Source organism: Gymnogyps californianus, unplaced genomic scaffold (assembly GCF_018139145.2).
Source record: "Gymnogyps californianus isolate 813 unplaced genomic scaffold, ASM1813914v2 HiC_scaffold_44, whole genome shotgun sequence".
NCBI classification, from domain to species: domain Eukaryota; kingdom Metazoa; phylum Chordata; class Aves; order Accipitriformes; family Cathartidae; genus Gymnogyps; species Gymnogyps californianus.
The window spans coordinates 391,164-399,055 of record NW_026114334.1 but is presented as its reverse complement, the minus strand read 5'-3'; the positions used below and the strand labels follow the sequence as shown (position 1 = coordinate 399,055).

At 56.9% G+C, this 7,892-nt stretch overlaps 1 pseudogene; it reads left to right on the top strand.

The window, feature by feature from the left end:
- Nucleotides 1-2,418: 2,418 nt before the first annotated feature.
- On the top strand, nt 2,419-7,624 carry LOC127028844 (protocadherin alpha-2-like; annotated as a pseudogene).
- Nucleotides 7,625-7,892: the final 268 nt, after the last annotated feature.

The window sequence follows — 7,892 nt, the reverse complement described above, 5'->3', positions numbered from 1 at the left end:
GCTCGTGAGGATGCGGTTGGCTTTCTGAGCTGTGAGTGCACATTGCTGGCTCTTGCCCACTTTTTCCTCCACCAGTACCCCCAAGTCCTTCTCGGGAGGGCTGCTCTCTCCCTTCATGCCCCAGCCTGTATTGATACCGGGGGTTGCCCCGACCCACGTGCAGGACCTTGCACTTGACCTTGTTGAACCTCATGACGTTCACATGGGCCCACTTCTCAAGCTTGGGCAGGTCCTCCGAATGGCATGCCATCCCTCAGGCGTGTCAACCGCACCACTCAGCTTGGTGTCACCTGCAAATTTGCTGAGGGTTCGCTCGATCCCACTGTCTATGTTGATTGAAGATATAAACAGTACTGGTCCCCATAGGGGTCCGTGAGGGACACCACTCGTCACTGATCTCCATCGCGACATTGAGCCGTTGAGCACCACTCTCTGGATGCGACCGTAAACTTAGTTCCTCAGGTGGTCTCGATAACGGGCCTTGCTCTGTTACTTGCTGGGTCCTTGAGAGTGCTGGAGGGTGAAGAGTGTTTCTTCTTCCAGAAGGAAAGGAGAGGTGGAGGGGCAGTCTGTCTGTCTTGCACAGAGTGGCGGAAAGCAGGAAGGTTGTTCCCTGTCCGGAGGGATGGAAGGTGGAAGGGAAGAGGAATGCGAGCTCTTGCCAAAGGGCATGCCCGTGCTTCTTGTCAAACGTGGTGCAGACATGTAGGAAATATTCTGGTAAAGGCGAAAAAGAGAAGAAGGAGCAAGTATGGAAGGAGAAGAGAAGAGGAGGCAAGGATAGGGCAGGGCGAGGCAAAAAAGAAAAAGGCAGAGAGAGAAAAGAAGGATGAAAGAGAAAGAAAGAAGGCAAGAACGAGAAAGGAAGAAGGAAAGGAAGGACTGTATGTAAGGAGAAAGCAAGTAAGGAATAAAGAAAGAAGGAAGAGCAAGGAAGGAAGGAAGGAAGAGATGATAGAGGGGATTACTAGCATGCACCAACGTTCTCTCTTCCTGCTGAATGGAGCTGAGGTCGGTACTTCAGGAGGGTGTGCAAGGCTTGGTGAAAAGTGTTGAGGAAGAGGAAAGAGCTCTTGCCCCAGGGCATGTCCGTGCTCCATGGCGAGAGCGGTGTAGTCATCTAGACAAGCTGTTGGTAAAGGAGACAAGGAAGAGGCAAAGAGGGAAGAAAAAGCGAAGGAGGGAGGAGGACAGGGAAGAGAAGACGAGAAGAAGAGGGGAAAGAAGAGAAGGAAAGAAGGAAGGAACAATGGATGGAAAGATAAGCAAACAAGAACGAGGCAAGCAGTAGAAAAAAAGAAGACCGAGAAAGGAAGAGACGATAAATGAGTTTAGTACACTGCACCGACGCTGTCACTGTTCACAGAAAGGTGGTGAGGGAGAGAAGGAGGAAAGAAAGAAGGAAAGAGAGGAAGAGAAAGAAAGAAGGAAGAAGAAAAAAGTAGGAAGGAATGAAGCAAGGAAGTAATTAAGGAAGAAAGGAAGATGACAAAGGCGCGAAAGACCGAAATCGTAGAGGAGATTACCAGCGTGCACCGACCTTACTAGACGCTGAAGGGAGTTGGTCCCTAAGAGCCTCCGCTTGGTTAGAGTACCGCGCTCCGGCGCTGATGGCCCGCAATTAGCGCTGATGGCTCCGTGTGTGAGGGTGTCCGCCGCGCGCCGGAGGCGAGCGACGAGCTGCGAGCGGAGTAAAGAAGAGAGAAGCAGGGAAGGAGCAGCAAAAGGGGAGGCAAGAAGAGGGCGGTGCAGGGCAAGATCGCAAAGAAGAAGGAAGCGAAAAAGGAGACAGAACAAAAGAAAAGGAAGGAGACGGAGGAAAGAGAGAGAGTAGAAAAAGAAGAAAGAAAGAAGAAAGAAAGAAAAAGAAAAGAAAAGAAAAGAAAAGAAAAGAAAAGAAAAGAAAAGAAAAGAAAAGAAAAGAAAAGAAAAGAGAAAAAGAAAAGAAAGAAAAAGAAAGAAAGAGAGCGGAAGAAAGAAACGAACAAAGAGAGCATTGAAGGAAGGAAGAAGAGAAAAGAAGAAAGACAGAGGAAGAGGAAGGAAAGGAATCTGTGCAAGCAAAGACTAGCACGCGAGGAAGAAAGAAGTAAGGAGCGGGGAAAAAAAGAGGACAAGAAAGAAGCGAAAGGAAGAGGCGAAGGGCAGGGAGAGAGGAGAGAGGAGATGAGCGGCGCGGGGCCGGCGGCGCGGGCGCTGGTGGGGAGCGTGTGAGGCGGCGGAGCAGCACAGGGTGTCGCTGCAGGCTCAGAAACGGCGGCGGAGCGGCGAGGCGGCTCCGCGCCGGTGCGGCGGAGAGCCCGGCTGTGAGCGCGGGGGGCGGCGCGGGGCGGGCAGGAGAGGCGGTGCGTCCGGGCGGCGGCGGGGAGCCGTGCGGGGCCCGGGCGGGTGCCGGCGGCGGCGGCGGCGGCGGCAGCGATGGGCGTGTGTTGGGGTGCGGTGGTGCGGGTGCTGTTGCTGCAGGCGGGGTGGGCGTTGGGCGTCGGGCAGGTGCGGTACTCGGTGCCGGAGGAAGCGAAGGCCGGGACGGTGGTGGGCCGGCTGGCGCAGGACCTGGGCCTGGAGGCGGGCGAGGCGGAGGCTTGGCGGCTGCGGCTGGTGGCGCAGGGCCGGCGGGCGAGCGTGGAGGTGAGCGGGGCGAGCGGGGCGCTGGTGGTGAGCTCGCGGCTGGACCGGGAGGAGCTGTGCGGGAAGAGCGCGCCGTGCGCCCTGCGGCTGGAGGTGCTGGTGGAGCGGCCGCTGCGCGTCTTCCACGTGGAGCTGGAGGTCACCGACATCAACGACAACGCCCCGCTCTTCCCCGCCGCCCGGAAAAACCTCAGCATCGCGGAATTCTCCCCTGCCGGCTCTCGGTTCCCGCTGGAGGGCGCGTCGGATGCAGACATCGGAGCCAACGCGCAGCTCTCCTATACACTCAGCCCCAGCGAGCATTTCGTCTGGATTTACAGAAATCGAATGAGCGAAATGTTGTACCCGATCTTGTTTTAACGAAATCTCTGGACCGCGAGACGATGCCTGTGCACCGGTTGGTGTTGACGGCGAGTGACGGGGGCCGGCCGTCGCTGACGGGCACGATGGAGCTGGTGATCTCGGTGCTGGACGTGAACGACAACGCGCCCCAGTTCAACCAGTCGGTGTATAAAGTGGAGCTGCCGGAGAGCGCTGCGGAGGGGACGCTGGTGGTGCGGGTGAACGCCACGGATCCGGACGAGGGCATTAACAGTGAGGTGACTACACCGCGACCAACTTCCTTCCCGTGAGAAGAGATGTGATTACCGTCAATCCGAAGACGGGGAGATCCGTCTCACGGGCGCCCTGGACTTCGAAGAAGTCAGGATATTTGATTTTCGCATTGAAGCGAGAGACAAAGGGACACCGCCGCTGTCGGGTCACTGCAGCGTGGAGCTGGAGGTGGTGGACGTGAACGACAACGCGCCGGAGGTGTGGGTGACGTCGCTGTCGGTGCCGGTGCCGGAGGACGCGTCGGTGGGGACGGTGGTGGCGCTGCTGAGCGTGTCGGACCGGGACTCGGGGGCGAACGGGCGGGTGCGGTGCGCGGTGTGGCCGCCGGCGCCGTTCGGGCTGGTGGCGAGGTTCGCGGGCTCGTACTCGCTGGTGCTGCGGGAGGCGCTGGACCGGGAGCGGGTGTCGGAGTACGAGGTGGAGGTGCGGGCGGAGGACGGCGGGGCGCCGCCGCTGCGCGGCAGCCGCGGGGTGCGGGTGCCGGTGTCGGACGTGAACGACAACGCGCCGGCGTTCGCGCAGGCCGTGTACACGGTGCTGGCGCGGGAGAACAACGCGGCGGGCGCGGAGCTGGCGCGGCTGTGGGCGCGGGACGCGGACGAGGCGGGGAACGGGCGCGTGAGGTACTCGGTGGCGGAGGGCGTGGGCGGGGGCGCGGGGGCGGGCGGGGGTGGCGGGCGGCGTCGAGCTACGTGTCGGTGGACGCGGAGAGCGGGCGCGTGTGGGCGCTGCGTCCGTTGGACTACGAGGAGGTGCAGGTGCTGGAGTTCGAGGTGCGGGCGGTGGACGCGGGGGAGCCGCCGCTGTGCGGCAACGCCACGGTGCAGCTCTTCGTGGTGGACGAGAACGACAACGCGCCGGCGCTGCTGCCGGCGCCGGGCGTCGGGCCGGGGCCCGGGGCGTCGGGCTGGTCGTCGTCGGGTCCGGTCTCGGGGGCGCTGTGGGCGTGGGCGGCGGGGGGCGCCGGCGGGGCAGGTGGTGGCGAAGATCCGGGCGGTGGACGCGGACTCGGGCTACAACGCGTGGCTGCGCTACGAGCTGTGGGAGCCGCGGGGGAAGGGCCCGTTCCGCGTGGGGCTGTACAGCGGCGAGGTGAGCACGGCGCGGGCGCTGGAGGAGGCGGACGGCCCGCGGCAGAGGCTGGTGATCGTGGTGCGGGACCACGGGGAGCCGGCGCGCTCGGCCACGGCCACGCTGAGCGTGTCGCTGGTGGAGGGCGCCGAGGCGGCGCTGGCGGCCGCGGGCTCCTCGTCGTCGTCGTCGTCGTCGGGAGCGGGGCTGCGGCCGGCGGAGGGCGGCGGCGCCGGCGTCGGCGTCGGCGACGAACGTGTGGCTGGTGGTGGCCATCTGCGCGGTGTCGAGCGTGTTCGTGCTGGCGGTGGTGCTGTACGGGGCGTCGCGGTGGTCGCCGCGGGCGGCCGTGGTGTCGGGGCCCGGGCCGGCGACGCTGGTGTGCGCCAGCGAAGTGGGGAGCTGGTCGTACTCGCAGCGCCAGAGCCGGAGCCTGTGCGTGGCGGACGGCGCGGGCAAGAGCGACCTGATGGTTTTCAGCCCCAACTTCCCGCCGCCGCCCGGCCCCGCGGCAGAGAACGGTTCTGCTGGGAAGGGGCCGTCTCTCTCCCCACTTGCCTCAGGGTGGTAAGTGTATTCGCAAATATTTTTTTTCCCTTCTCTTGGGTAGTTCTATTTACGTGTCACTTTTCATGGATCATCTGTGTATTAAAACACCTTTTCTGTGGTAATAATTTTACAATACGTGTCCTAGCCTTCTATTGCTGTTGGAGGTAGCCGTAGTGTCCGCGTTAGACAGGCGTGTTCGCCTTTCGAAATTTCATTGTTTGAGTACCTGAATGCCTCGCAAAATTTCCATGTGTGCTTTTCTTTTTTCTTGCGTAGGAAGTTATGGTTAAACATATTCTTAGCGTTGTAAGATTTTTTTTTTCCCCTGCTACTTGGCGTCAAATGGCAGTAGTCGGTGTTAGCGAATCTTTTATTTCCCTTTTTCAGTGTCTTTCAACGTGTGAAAACACCCGGGAGGTACCCAGGAGTTTGGTAACTCCCTTCAGGATGACTGTAATTAGTTATCTTTTGTGGTTACTCTTGGTTTGAAGAATACTGCGTTCATGTGCGCCAAGGCTCGCTCCGATTTATTGATTCAGAAGCTCGCTGGTTGGTGGGTTTCGCCAATCTTAAGAAGCTGAAATACATGAAGTTGTGGGGTGCAGTGAGGGGAAGAAACGTTGGTGGAGGTCGTGAGTACTGCTCTGCCTCTGGAAGTCCGGTTAAAATGTGGGGTAAAATGGAGTGAGATACAAGATGCTTCATGAAAAACTGGAGAGCTGTTTGAGGGAGGGGGTGCTCCCTGGCCTCCCTGTGCCTCTCCCCACGACCTGATCCCGCTCTCTTTGTAGTGTTGTGGCGTCTGTTCTACCCCATCCACCCCAAGAGCTGAAAGTTGGTGGGAGTCGAGAGAAGGAGGAAGACTGGTTAAGGGAAAAGCAGAAGGGAGAGCTTCTATATGCAGTATTGAATAGTAGGTTGAAAACTTTTGGTTCTCCCAGCAGTAGAGCAGAAGCAGCAGGGAAACACAGATTCAGCTAGCAAGAAGTTTTCGATACTGGTTTCCACATTGATTTCCCTGTGTGGAGAGTGATTACTTAGCGGGTTGTTTTAACATCGTTATCGAAGCAGCTAATCCTGGCCATGCACTGATGGCACTGAATCGACTCTGTTCTCATCGAGACTAGGTCCAAAGCACTCTTTGAGATGGGATGTTAGCGTCATGCTTAGTGTTCCTTGTTTGATGTTAGAAACTGGATACAACTTCTACAGGGAAAAGCGAAGCTCTCTTATAGCCGATTTAATTTTCGTTATTAGCGTAACAACGAAGTCTGTAGGGCTGCCGGGGTAGTAATATATAATGATATACTTATTTTTCGCGTTACCCGTTCAATTCGCCAGATACCCGTTTGGATAAGTACCATAGTTTTATATGGATAACTACCATAGTTTTATACCAAAGTGATATATGTAAAGCAGTATATTTCTTTTGAGAACGTATATTTTGTTGGGTTTTGTACTAATAGCAGCGTTTTAGACGAAGTAGGTTGACTAAAAGATAAAATCACAGATCGTTGGTTCTAAATTGACCAGAATGGTGCTTATAGGTGTACCGAAAACCAGTAAAGAAAGTTGAAAACTTCATGTTCGTTTTGAAAAAATCGTAGGAGTAGGTTATCTCCCGCTGATCCATAGAAAAACGTGAGCATGTCCCATGAATTTCTCTTTTCTTCCTGCATCTATTTTAGATCACTTAGTAAGGGCTTTACGTTTGAGTGCTTTGTGTATTTGCTGGGGATTGTGTTCTAGTCTCCTTTGGTTCACTTGTGAGTACCAAGGCTTATCCCGGAGCTGGAGAGCTGTCGCTTTCTTTCCTTAATTCACATGGATGTGATAGAAGGCAGGAGCAGCAAACCGCCATCTCCTAAAGGAGAATCTTCTGGTTAAGTTCATAAGAAGGTTTAAGTAATTCTGTAGAAGAGGATGCAAAAACACAGCACTTGCGCACAGGTGTGGGAAGCAATTCGTTTCCTCGGGCTATGATGAGGGGCGATATGGAGTCTCTTAATGCCGACCGTTTGGGGCAGGGGCTTGGCTTCCGTACGGTTTCTCTTGGTTTCCCTGACTGCAGTAACGAATTGAAGATCTGAACGGGATTTATTATAGACGTACACTATCAGGAAATATTTCAGTATTCTTTTAGAAACATAAAGCAATCTTAACTTTAGAAACAGAGCTCTTGGATGCTTTTACTTCGTAGCATAGTCTGGAGTCGTTAACAGAAGGCGCTAGAATATCCAGTCAGTGTCTTGAACAAAAGAGAACAATTTCGCGCAGGGTTGTCAGTCGCTGCAAGCCCAGACTCTCATTCCCGCCGCATATTGGTTTGGAGAATGACGCTGACCAACAGCGATGTTATCAGGCACAATGCAATCCCGCAGCTGAAGCAGGGCTTGCAGCCGGGTGCGCTGTGGAGCGCTTCCGCGGGCGGCTCTGGGAGCGGGAGCGACGGCGGAGCGGCGGCTGCAGCGCCCGCACCGCCGTGGTGGCCGGAGGCTGTTTTGCAACCTCGGAACTGGGATTTTACAGGCAGGGAGATGCCCGGCACGGCTGCCGGTGGAGTTGCGAGAAACGCCGGGTGTTCGGCTCGGAGCTGCTCTGCCGCACGAGCGGACTGGTCCCCCGTACCCGCTGTCGCTGGTGTCCCCCCCCGGCAGCTTCCGCCAAGCCCGTGGTCTCTGACTGGGTAAACAGACCAATCTATGCCCTCGCGTTCAAGAGGCGAGTTCTTGCCTGCGATACGCTGAATAGCACGTTGTAAGTCCGTATTTCCGCGGCTTGATGTAGGTATTGAGGATTTTCGTGGGGTTCGCTGAAATCTAGAAATCCTCTGCCTACGAGATTGTTCTTCTGGGCTCCTTTTAGTCATCTCCACCCCTCTGTCCCCACGTAGGAGCTGCGAGCTCCCGTGGCTTGTTGAAGGGCATCCTGACATCGCTGCCCGCTCTGCCAGCAGGCACAGCCTGCCTCCGCGGAGGGGGGGTGTCGGAGCTGCGGGAAAAACAGCGGATCTGCCCGGCGCTGCGGCC